At 32.0% G+C, this 12,075-nt stretch overlaps 1 protein-coding gene across 19 annotated transcripts in view; it reads right to left on the reverse strand.

Moving 5' to 3' along the window:
* The window catches only part of LOC127725168 (protein CIP2A homolog), a 55,501-nt gene extending 44,622 nt beyond the window's left edge, over nt 1-10,879 (reverse strand). For all 19 annotated transcript variants that reach the window (XM_052231998.1, XM_052231999.1, XM_052232000.1 and 16 more), the window contains exon 1: nt 10,704-10,879. The gene's annotated coding sequence lies outside the window, so the exon portion shown is untranslated. The remainder of the gene's footprint in view (nt 1-10,703) is intronic.
* Between the last annotated feature and the right edge of the window lie 1,196 nt (nt 10,880-12,075).

The raw sequence follows: 12,075 nt of genomic DNA on the forward strand, positions 1-12,075 counted from the left end.
ATGCTATTTTGTCATTTTGTTGATAGTCTCTGTTAAATTTATCCGTACAATTTTCCATACGATTTAGAGTTTACCAAATAGTGTAGATACTATAATTGATCAAGACAGTACGTTGATGCCTAAATTACTTATTGGGCTTTGTGTGTAATTGGGTTTCTGTCTCATCGACGTATTATTATTTACATATCTTTTATTCATTTCCTATATGAAATAAAACAAAGACATAATTATGATTGTGGTTTGATTTTTTTTCACATTTCAAGTTAATACTGTTGACATCATTATTAATGAATACATTTTGTAAATATAACAATTTTCTCGTGATATGGCCGATTTTCTTAGCAGGTACTTTGTTTCAAATTCGCGCAACCGGATTTATGACGTCAGCGGATTTTCCGCAAATGTGACTACAAATGTTTTCCGCAAATGTAACTCGACGACGCGAAATGTAATCGTTTTTATTAGAAACTTCGTGAAATTACAACGTTCTGATTAACAACGTCGCGAGAACAACACGAAAAGTTTTGAAAACATTATTATCTGCCCCTGCTACTGTATCGTATTCCCTTAATAGTACACTTACCTGGTGCACTTGAGTCAATATCAACATATTAATTGAATTATGACATGTTATGTTGTTATTTTGGTGCATGTGTTTCTTTATGTTTGTTTTTTTATTACATGTCATACAAGTCGAATTCCTGAAGTAAAATTGCACTTTTTAACATCTGTTAAAGCAGTATGACACCATATAAATAAAGTTTTCGGGTAATATCTATCGGTTCTCAGGTCAATATTCAGCTCTTGGGAGTTCTCAGGAAATCATGGTACCCTTGATGCCTTCCTATGACGTGGCAGGAAGGTGTCACAGCAAAAAATTAAAATAGCCTTTCAAGACGTCAAAATTATTTGGATTACTCCCTGTTTATTTATTATTTATTTTTATGTATTAGAGAGGGTTAATATTCTATTTTATTTATTTTCAAACCCCATCTGGTATGGAGTATAGTTATTTAATCATTTATTTTTAATGTAATATATCTAAAAAATTACTGTATAATTAATACTATATATATATATGTATATGCTTTGAAACGCGCCCTTTAATTGGATTCAATAAATATTCTTATTCTTATTCTTATTCCCTGTTTTGAGCACGAGACTCCCACTCAAACGGTGAAATTCAGAAAATCTCCCACATAGCTTGCCAGTTCGCTCCCGCTTAGTATAAAATCTCCCGTTTTCGGATATTTTAAACCGGAATGACCCATGTTCGTAATTCTCTGTCTTTTTCATTACTGTCAATAGACATGATAAAAATAAATAAACAATCAGCGATCATTTGAAAACTTTGGTCAGTAGTTTTATGTTTGATTTATAAGTAATCGAAATTCATTTCTGCTATGTCAACTCAAACAAGATAGAGGTCTTTGTCTAGACCAATCGGCAGTGTAAAAAAGTAGAAATAGATAACTGCAAATCGAAATGTCAAGCAGACTGAATGAAAGATTTTTTATTTTTACGACAAAGTTCACTGACACTTGGCAATGAATCTTCATTTTGCACATCAGTCAAGTTCAATCAACTTTTCGGTTTCTTCTGGTGGTCTGTACGACGTTTGAAAGCATGCTTAGTGTGGGTCTCACAACAAAATCAAAATATGGAATGTTATGAGTTATGAGACTCAGAGGTATTGAAAAAGGCAAAAAAAAAAAAAAACACACCTTGTATAGATTATAACCATGAATTGAAGAAATAAAGTATATCTTTTAATTCCTATACACCTTATCGCTATTCCCGGCTGACCCGGCCGCTTGAACTTTTGACGTCAACAACAATCACTTTTCCATTGTGGCGTCAGATATTTTGTTTTATGACGTCAAAATTTTACGGGAACCTGTGTGATATCCAGTAATGGCGGACAAATAGCGATAAGGTGTATTGGTGTTTTGTAGATGAATAAATAAACAAGTCATATATTTAACTTGAAAATGTAGTTCTCGCAAAATCTCCCTCTTAGCTGTCATAGCTGTTTACTATCCATACTAGTACGAAAAAACATTTTTTCGTACAAGTGTGGATAGTAAACCCCCGCCCCATTGGCATTGGGCCATTGACAGAAACAAGTGCCAGTGGTTTAGGGATAGAATCCCTGCTAGTACGAGTCGACGATTATAAAGCAACCATAACCTGAATTATAAACTAATGAAGATAATCTCAGAACTCATGTATCACTTACAGAACCTAAGAAAACCTTAATAATTCGAAAGTAAGTAATGTAGTACAGTCAGAGCTCTGACATAAACAAGTCAGAATAAAATGACTTCTTCAAGTCAGAAAGTGTTTTGAAATTCTGACCTGTACGCGTCAATTTTTGTTTTGCGTAGTTTTCACTCGAGTCCGTCAAACCAGAAGTTATTTTGAATTTGCCGCCGATCTACGACACATACGATCACGTGGTTTTTTGCAAGAGATCACGTGTTTGAGAGTCGTTGTTTTGGAAGTGTCTCGAACGAGAAGTCATTGAATATTATATTGATTATTTACGATTTTTAGTGAAAATCTAGGTCATTGTGGGCATTTTTAGAAAGGTAATTCATATTACCTCCGTATTTTCATGGGCATTTTTATATTTTTTGCCTATAAAGAAGTTCCTTGCAAGTGATTTTTTTGCTGTTTCATGAAGGCGCGCGACCTGTAAATACGGACGCGTGGTCTTTTAGATGACCTGGTGTTTGACAATTCTGACTTGTTCAGGTCAGAAAATGTTGTTATGATAATGAATTGTTATTTTCGGGAGATAACTCGTGTTGTCTTAAACAATATTAACATTATTAACCAGTCAGTGCAATTTAAAAAGTAAAATTATTGCTTCGAGCTAAACATCGTCACGTGATTTTTCTATTTTTAAACTCAATCACGAACTGATTTTTTAACCTTTCTGATTCGTTTCTCCCTATGAGAAAAACGATCATTGTGAATACTGATATGATGATAATGAAACGAAAATGGGAAACATTTTGATAAAAGAAAAAGGAAGGGAGGGGTTTAACTAAAGAACCCAAGGTTTTTTTTTTTTATTTTTAAAGTTATAACTCGAGAACAATAAGTGATGCACACACCTGGTCTTCATTTATGATCATGGGACATGATAAAACAAATCAAATGAAATGTAGGGCAAGTCTCCAGGGATCACCCATATCCCTGTCATTTCTCTATTCCTCTTTATAATGTCAAATTGATTTGAATGAAATATACCGGGCTAGTCTCCAGGTTTACCCCCACCCCCTGCCATTTGCAAATGTTCTTATATTTTGTAAACGGTAGAGATCCCCACCCCTAAACCATATATATTCTTGTATGGGACAATTTAACAAATCAAATGATATGTTGGGGAGGTCCCTGGGGGTCACCCCTACCCCTCCTGTTTGAAAACTTGTAAACGGTTGAGATCCCCACCCCTAAACCATATATTTTCTTGGATAGGACAATAAAACAAATCAAATGAAGTATAGGGGAAGTCCCTTGGGGTCACCCCCACCCCCTCCTGTGTGAAAACTTGTAAACGGTCGGGATCCCCACCCCTTAACCATATATATTCTTGTAAGGGTCAATAAGACAAATCAAATGAAATAAAGGTGGAGTCCCTGAGGGTCACCCCACCCCCTCATGTTTGAAAACTTGTAAACGGTCGAGATCGCCACCCCTACACCATATACATTCTTGCACAGGACAATAAAACAAATCAAATGAAATATAGGGGAAGTCCATTGGGGTCATCCCCATCCCCCTTTTTGAAATGTTCTGGATCACCACCCCTAAAGGTAAACCATATGATATTCCTGTTCGTCATTTCAAGAAGATTTGAATGACATGCAGGGTCAAACCCTAGGCGTCACTTATGCATATCACTTTACTAGACAAAACCAATTTGTACTGGAACTTGCCCAATGTCAGGCAACCATGGGAATGACGAATTATGGGAGCTTAAATTTGTTTGGGAGACTTCGTAACAGCATCCTGTTACAATTATTTCTTGTCTATTTTAATCTGCTGAGAGACCACCTTTACATATTATATTTATAAGTGTTTGTGCAAACAGAATTGTCTATTCAGTATTATTTTCCTCTCACATGCATCACATCTTATTAATTACATGGATATAGGAAGATGTGGTATGAGTGCCAATGAGACAACTCTCCATCCAAGTTACAATCTATAAAAGTAAACCATTGTAGGTCAAGGTACGGCCTTCAACACTGAGCATTGGCTCACACCGAACAGCAAGCTATAAGGGCCTCAAAAAATTACTAGTGTAAAACCATTCAAACGGAAAAACCAACGGTCTAATCTTTGTTTCTACAGAAGTGAGAAGAACATTAGAAGTCAGAATGTTCTGACTTATAAAAGTCTGAATACTCTGACTTATAAAAGTCTGAATACTCTGACTTATAAAAGTCTGAATGTTCTGACTTAATAAGGTCAGAAAGACTCAGAATGATCTGAAAATACTGATTTTTTTTAATGTTTAGAGTATTTTAGAATATGAATGCACTTGTCATGCTAGTACCATAAGAAACCCTGACAAGATTTTGTTCCCAAACAACAATTTTTAAAGATATTAAGAATAACAAGTGTACAATGGAACATAAATTACAAAGTTATAAGTGTTGTGAAAAAAGCTATTTAAAAAAAAAATCAATAGATAGTTATCTTTCAACTTTTACATGTATTTAAAAAACAGTGAAAATATTATGGATTATATGTACGGCTTCTTGAAGGACAACAAAGTCACCATATTTGGTCTGAATTTGTATGTTTTTTCTCCTCAAATTTTTTTTAACATTATTAATGTCGGCTTTTTTCTTAACTAATTTTAAACATTCTTAATTATAATTAAATTTCCCCAACATTTTGCTTACAAACTCTTTAATTTCTAAAGTCAAATTGAAAGTTGTCTTCACAGATTCAATGTGTCTGAAAATGTTATATTGAAAAAACAATACTTTTATATCCTCAAATAAAATGGGTATACCATGAGTTTAATGGTCATGCAGATATGCAATCCAGGATGTTATCAATCAGAGTTTAGATTACAGTCATATAGTAATAGGCAGAGTTTTTCTTATATAATCAATAACCAGAGTAAAGATAATTGATTAATAGAGGTTTAGTTTAATATAAGTAATAAACAAAGCTAATTAATACACTTGCAATAACATACATGTAGTTAAATTAGTAAATACAGAATATTCATAAAAAATTCAGACAGAAATACTGTAATAGGTCGAGTCATTAGGGACGACATCAAAAGTTCAATATAGGATAAAAAACTTAATTCACATCACATAGTTTTTTCACTGAATAACCCACCCCCCCTCTTAACTTAATTTGGGAAAGATTGATTGACCAATATGGATTTATGTAAAATCGATTTTGGATAAACAAAACTTGCAGCAACTTTAACCCCACCCCCACCCCCAAACTATTTGATTTAAGTTTTTTTATCCTACATTGGTCTTTTGATGGCGTCCCTTAAAATGTGCTGACTTTGTACATGTTGTAGTGATAGTTATGGCACCCATACAACATATAGGAATCAGTCAAAAGGAGAGAAAAATTCCCGAAATTTGTCACATAGTGACATTTGTGAGTCGGAATAACAAAATATAGACTCATTAATCTCTCCATCTTTTCAAAAATTATGAACCAGATTTTATGCATATCCATTTAGTTTTTGATGGACTCTTTAAAGTCAGAACATAATTTGACCTGTTTGAGTCAATTTGCAGAACAAACTTTCAATCAAAGCTATGTGTTCTTCCTCTTAGCCCCCTTCTGAATCTGCCACTGTTGAGTTTATTAATTGATTTTTCCATACATTATCATTAATATCAAATGGCAATGCCTGACTTAATAATTTCAATAAATTTTGTTTTTGACTGATTTTTTAAAGTCAGAACATGACTTGACCTGTTTAAGTCAATTTGTAGAACAAAATTTCCAATCAAAGCTAGGTGTACTTCCTTTAAGCCCTGCAATGCCCGGCTTAAATATTTCAATAAATTTATTTTAGTTTTGGACTGACTCTTTTAAGTCAGAACATGATTTGACCTGTTTAAAACAAAATACATTTAATATTGAATATACCAAATAAACTTTTTTATTGTCCTCATTATTGTGACTTATGGGGACTTTATTCTCTCTGTCTTTTATCTGGCTCACCCATACATTTTTAAATCAATATGACAATACTATACTTAAAAGTTGTAATAAGTTTAGTTTTGTTTGACTCTTTGAAATCAGAACATGATTTGACCTCTTAAAGTCAGTTTACAGAACAAAATTTCCAATCAAAGCTAGGTGTACTTTCTTTAAGCCCTGCTTCTGAATCTGCCATTTTCGAGTTTATTATTTGATAAGTTTTTAGAAACAATTAAGTCAAATGGTTATTTATTTTAGGGGATCTTACATATATTTCCTGTGTCTTTTATCTGACGTTCCCATACATTCATTAAATAACATATGGCAATGCCCAGCTTATATATTTCAATAAATATATTTTAGTTTTGGACTGACTCTTTTAAGTCAGAACATGATTTGACCTGTTTAAAACAAAATACATTTAATATTGAATATACCAAGTAAACTTTTTTATAGTCCTCATTATTGTGCCTTATGGCTACCTTATTTCCTCTGTCTTTTATCTGGCTCACCTATATATTTTTAAATCAATATGACAATACTAGACTTAAAAGTTGTAATAAGTTAAGTTTTGTTTGACTCTTTGAAGTCAGAACATGATTTGACCTGTTAAAGTCAGTTTACAGAACAAAATTTCCAATCAAAACTGGTCTTTTCCTCTAACCCCCCCCCCCCCCTAATCTGAATCTGCTACTGTTGAGTTAATTAATTGATAAGTTTGTTTAGAAACAATTCAGTCAAATGGTTTTAAAATAATATTAACTTAACAGAAAAAAAAGTCATAAAAATGCAGAAATAGAATAAAATTTTAAGATAATTTGATGAAATTTGTTAACAAAATACATTTGAATATTAAATATACCAAATAAACTTTTTTATAGTCCTCATTATTGTGACTTTATTATTGGGTGTCTTTTATCTGATTTTCCCATACATTCTTAAATGCATATGACAATTCCAGACTTAAAAGTTGCAATAATTAGTAAAAGTATAGTTTTTGACTGACTCTTTGAAGTCAGAACATAATGTGACTTGTTCAAGTCAGTTTGCACAACAGGATTTACCTCAATGAAATATTAAGATATCAAATATATACCAAATTAACTTTTATATAGTTCTAAAAATTGTGACTTAATATTTGTGATCTTTTTTCCTACTTGTATCCATACATTCTAACAATCACATCACAATCATGACAATGCCCGACTGTTACAGTTGCAATCCATTTAGTGTTTGACAGACTCTTATAAGTCAGAACATGATTTGACCTGCTTGAGTCAGTTTACAGAACACAATTTCCAATCAAAGCTATGTGTTCTTCCTCTTAGTCCCCTTCTGAATCTGCCACTGTTGAGTTTATTAATTGATAAGTTTTAAGAAACAATTAAGTCAAATGGTTATTTATCTTAGAGGATCTTGCATGTATTTCGTGTGTATTTTATCTGACTTTTCCATACATATCATTAATATCATATGGCAATGCCTGACTTAAAAATTTTAATAAATTTAGTTTTTGACTGATATTTTTAAGTCAGAACATGATTTGACCTGTTTAAGTCAATTTGTCAGAACATAATTTGACCTGTTCAAGTCAGTTTGCAGAACAAAATTTCCAATTAAAGCTAGGTGTACTTCCTTTAAGCCCTGCTTCTGAATCTGCCATTTTTGAGTTTATTATTTGATAAATTTTTAGAAACAATTAAGTCAAATAGTTATTTATTTTAGGGGATCTTACATATATTTCCTATGTCTTTTATCTGACGTTCTCATACATTCATTAATATCATATGGAAGTGTCCAACTTTAAAATTTCAATAAACTTAGTTTTGGACTGACTGTTTTAAGTCAGAACATGATTTGACCTGTTTAAAACAAAATACATTTAATATTGAATATACCAAATAAACTTTTTTATAGTCCTCATTATTGTGACTTTAGGGGACCTTATTTCCTCTGTCTTTTATCTGGCTTTCCCATACATTTTTAAATCAATACGACAATACTAGACTTAAAAGTTGTATTAATAAGTTTAGTTTTGACTGACTCTTTGAAAGCAGAACATGATTTGACCAGTTAAAGTCAGTTTACAGAACAAAATTTCCAATCAAAGCTAGGTGTTCTTCCTCTAAGCCCCCCCCCCCCCCCCCCCTAAATATGAATCTGCAACTGTTGAGTTAATTAATTGATAAGTTTTTTTAGAAACAATTAAGTCAAATAGTTATTTATTTTAGGGGATCTTACATATATTTCCTATGTCTTTTATCTGACGTTCTCATACATTCATTAATATCATATGGAAGTGTCCAACTTTAAAATTTCAATAAACTTAGTTTTGGACTGACTGTTTTAAGTCAGAACATGATTTGACCTGTTTAAAACAAAATACATTTAATATTGAATATACCAAATAAACTTTTTTATAGTCCTCATTATTGTGACTTTAGGGGACCTTATTTCCTCTGTCTTTTATCTGGCTTTCCCATACATTTTTAAATCAATACGACAATACTAGACTTAAAAGTTGTATTAATAAGTTTAGTTTTGACTGACTCTTTGAAAGCAGAACATGATTTGACCTGTTAAAGTCAGTTTACAGAACAAAATTTCCAATCAAAGCTAGGTGTTCTTCCTCTAAGCCCCCCCCCCTAAATATGAATCTGCAACTGTTGAGTTAATTAATTGATAAGTTTTTTTAGAAACAATTCAGCCAAATGGTTATTAAAATTTTATTTTTTTGGCAACCACAAGTTCTATGTGTAAACTTAACAGAAAAGAAAAGTCATGAAAATACAGAAATAAAATAAAATTTTAAGATAATTTGATGAAAATCTTTAAAAACAAAATGCATTTGATATTGAATATACCAAATAAACTTTTTTATAGTCCTCATTATTGTGACGTAAGGGGACCTTATTTCATCTGGCTTTTATCTGGCTTTCCCATACATTTTAAAATCAATATGAAAAACCTAGACTTAAAAGTTGAAATAAGTTTAGTTTTGTTTGACTCTTTGAAGTCAGAACATGATTTGACCTGTTAAAGTCAGTTTACAGAACAAAATTTCCAATCAAAACTAGGTCTTCTTCCTCTAAGCCCCCCCCTCATTATTGTGACTTTATTATTGGGTGTCTTTTATCTGTTTTTCCCATACATTATTAAATGCATATGACAATGCCAGACTTAGAAGTTGCAATAATTAGTTAAAGTATAGTTTTTGACTGACTCTTTGAAGTCAGAACATAATTTGACCTGTTTAAAACAAAATACATTTAAATATTGAATACACCAAATAAACTTTTTTATATAATCCTCATTATTGTGACTTTAGGGGACCTTATTTCCTCTGTTTTTTATCTGGCTCTCCCATACATTTTTAAATCAATATGACAATACTAGACTTAAAAGTTGTAATAAGTTTAGTTTTGAATGACTCTTTGAGGTCAGAACATGATTTGACCTGTTAAAGTCAGTTTACAGAACAAAATTTCCAATCAAAGCTAGGTGTACTTCCTTTAATCCAAGAAAGTCCTTGCTTTCAGACTGCTTCTGAATCTGCCATTTTCGAGTTTATTATTTGATAAATTTTTAGAAACAATTAAGTCAAATGGTTATTTATTTTAGGGGATCTTAACATATATTTCCTGTGTCTTTTATCTGACGTTCCCATACATTCATTTAATATCATATGGCAATGCCCGGCTTAAATATTTCAATAAATTTATTTTAGTTTTGGACTGACTCTTTTAAGTCAGAAAATACATTTAATATTGAATATACATTTAATATTGAATATACCAAATAAACTTTTTTATAGTCCTCATTATGGTGACTTATGGGGACCTAATTTCCTCAGTCTTTTATCTGGCTTACCTATACATTTTTAAATCAATATGACAATACTAGACTTAAAAGTTGTAATACATTTAGTAAGTCAGAACATAATGTGACTTGTTTGAGTCAGTTTGCACTAAATGTTTTTTATCTGGCATTTTTTCTCACCTGGTTTTTCTTTGTATTTTGAAATAATTGAAAGTGATGAGATAAATATATTATGTTTAGATTCTGGAAAGGAGAAGGTATGATGTCAGATGAGCCCCACTTTTTAAAACTCTTTAATTCGAAACTAGTAATCACCATATTTTTATGGAGATTGATAACAAAGTGGTAGTAATGACTGCTTCAAATCAGAACAAAAATGACCTCTCGAAGTCAAAATGCATTAAAAAGGGGCATAAATCTTATTAGAATATGAAGATATTAAGTCACAATATTTTGTGCAAAATCTGACCTGTGGAAGTCATTTTATGATAAATTAAAGTCTGACATAAACTGACCTGTACAAGTCATATTCTGTTGAGTGCAAGAAGGGAGACAACACTTACATCAAATTATATCTGACCTATGGAAGTCATTTTATTCTGACTTGTTTATGTCAGAGCTCTGACTGTAGTAGGGAGAGAGTGTTTGTTTACATGGTTTTATTTTTAACAATTTCTTACTTTATTGAAGTTCTGTCCTCCTATACTAATCTCTATGGCAATCAAGTATATTCTTACAAATTGGTAACAAATTCTAAGTGGGGGAAATTTACGGTAATTAATCAAATAGCTTAAATAGTCGTTGTCGTCGGACAAGTTGGCATTTGTTTCCATGCAATTTCAAGTCGCCATCTTTAATTTTTAAACTTGCCGCCGTATTGGCAGGTGGTTAAAGGTCTGGAAAGATTGTTGTTAAATGCAATAAAATAAGATATATCTATACTACCACAAATACTTCTTACATCAGCGCACTACGACTTACTGCTATTTACCTGTTTTAAATACTTATCTCCTATTATTTATTGATACTGATTGAACAATTAATTTGGCCGCGCTCCATCGATTAATGTTTATGCGACAAAGTCAAAAGTCACAACCGACCGTGCAAGGGCTCTATAGCCAGTCAAGGTCGTTAAACACTTCCATTTATTTGTGAAAAGTCACATAATTGAACCATTTGATTCTGAGGAGTATCTGTACTCATCATCTTAATTTTTCTTCAAAAACAGAAAACCATCAACGTACTGGTGTTTATTTTCCGGCGCATGCCTGGTAAATGCTTCCAAATTTATAATTCATCAAATATTATCAAAATATAGATTAACAAAATTTTTAGTTTGATATATTATTTACTTTTTGCTTGGCCATGATTTTTTTTTAGATTATCAATTTTTACAATTTTTCTTTGTTAGATTATACATTTTTCATTTGATTTTTTTATATTTGATTTTGATTTTCTTAACATTTAAGATAAAAACATGATTGCCTGTTTATTTCAGGTGTGGATAAGTATCAAGGAGCACACCGTGAGTGAGTGCACCCTTAATTGAAGGTTTCTGATGTGGTGTTCTTAGTTATGTCAGCGGATAATTTGTTCCAGTCTTTAATGGTTCGACAAGATAAAATTTGTAGCTGTCTTTGTTCCTTGTTCTTAGTTGGCGTTCTTGTAATGTTTGTCAATTCATGGTGTCTAACACCTCAGACCCAATGCTGGTGTTGTGATGTCTGTTACATGCATACCTTGTCTCATATGAAACTATACTAAACTAACTTTTACTCTAAATCTAAAACCCTTATGAATTCATTACCCCTAACCCTAATCCTAGTCGTTTCCCAAAAATCCTAACACTAACTTAAAACAACCCCATGTATAACACCAACCCTAACTTTAGATCGACTGTAAGATTATTTGCAGATGATACCATTGCATATCTTACTATAAAATCAGATGTCGACAGAACCCACCTTCAAGACAAACTTGACAAAATGGCACTATGGGAACAAACCTGGAAAATGAGTTTCATCCAGAAAAATGTAATGTGCTAATCACCAT

Source organism: Mytilus californianus, unplaced genomic scaffold (assembly GCF_021869535.1).
Source record: "Mytilus californianus isolate M0D057914Y unplaced genomic scaffold, xbMytCali1.0.p SCAF_15, whole genome shotgun sequence".
In the NCBI taxonomy this organism is placed as follows: domain Eukaryota; kingdom Metazoa; phylum Mollusca; class Bivalvia; order Mytilida; family Mytilidae; genus Mytilus; species Mytilus californianus.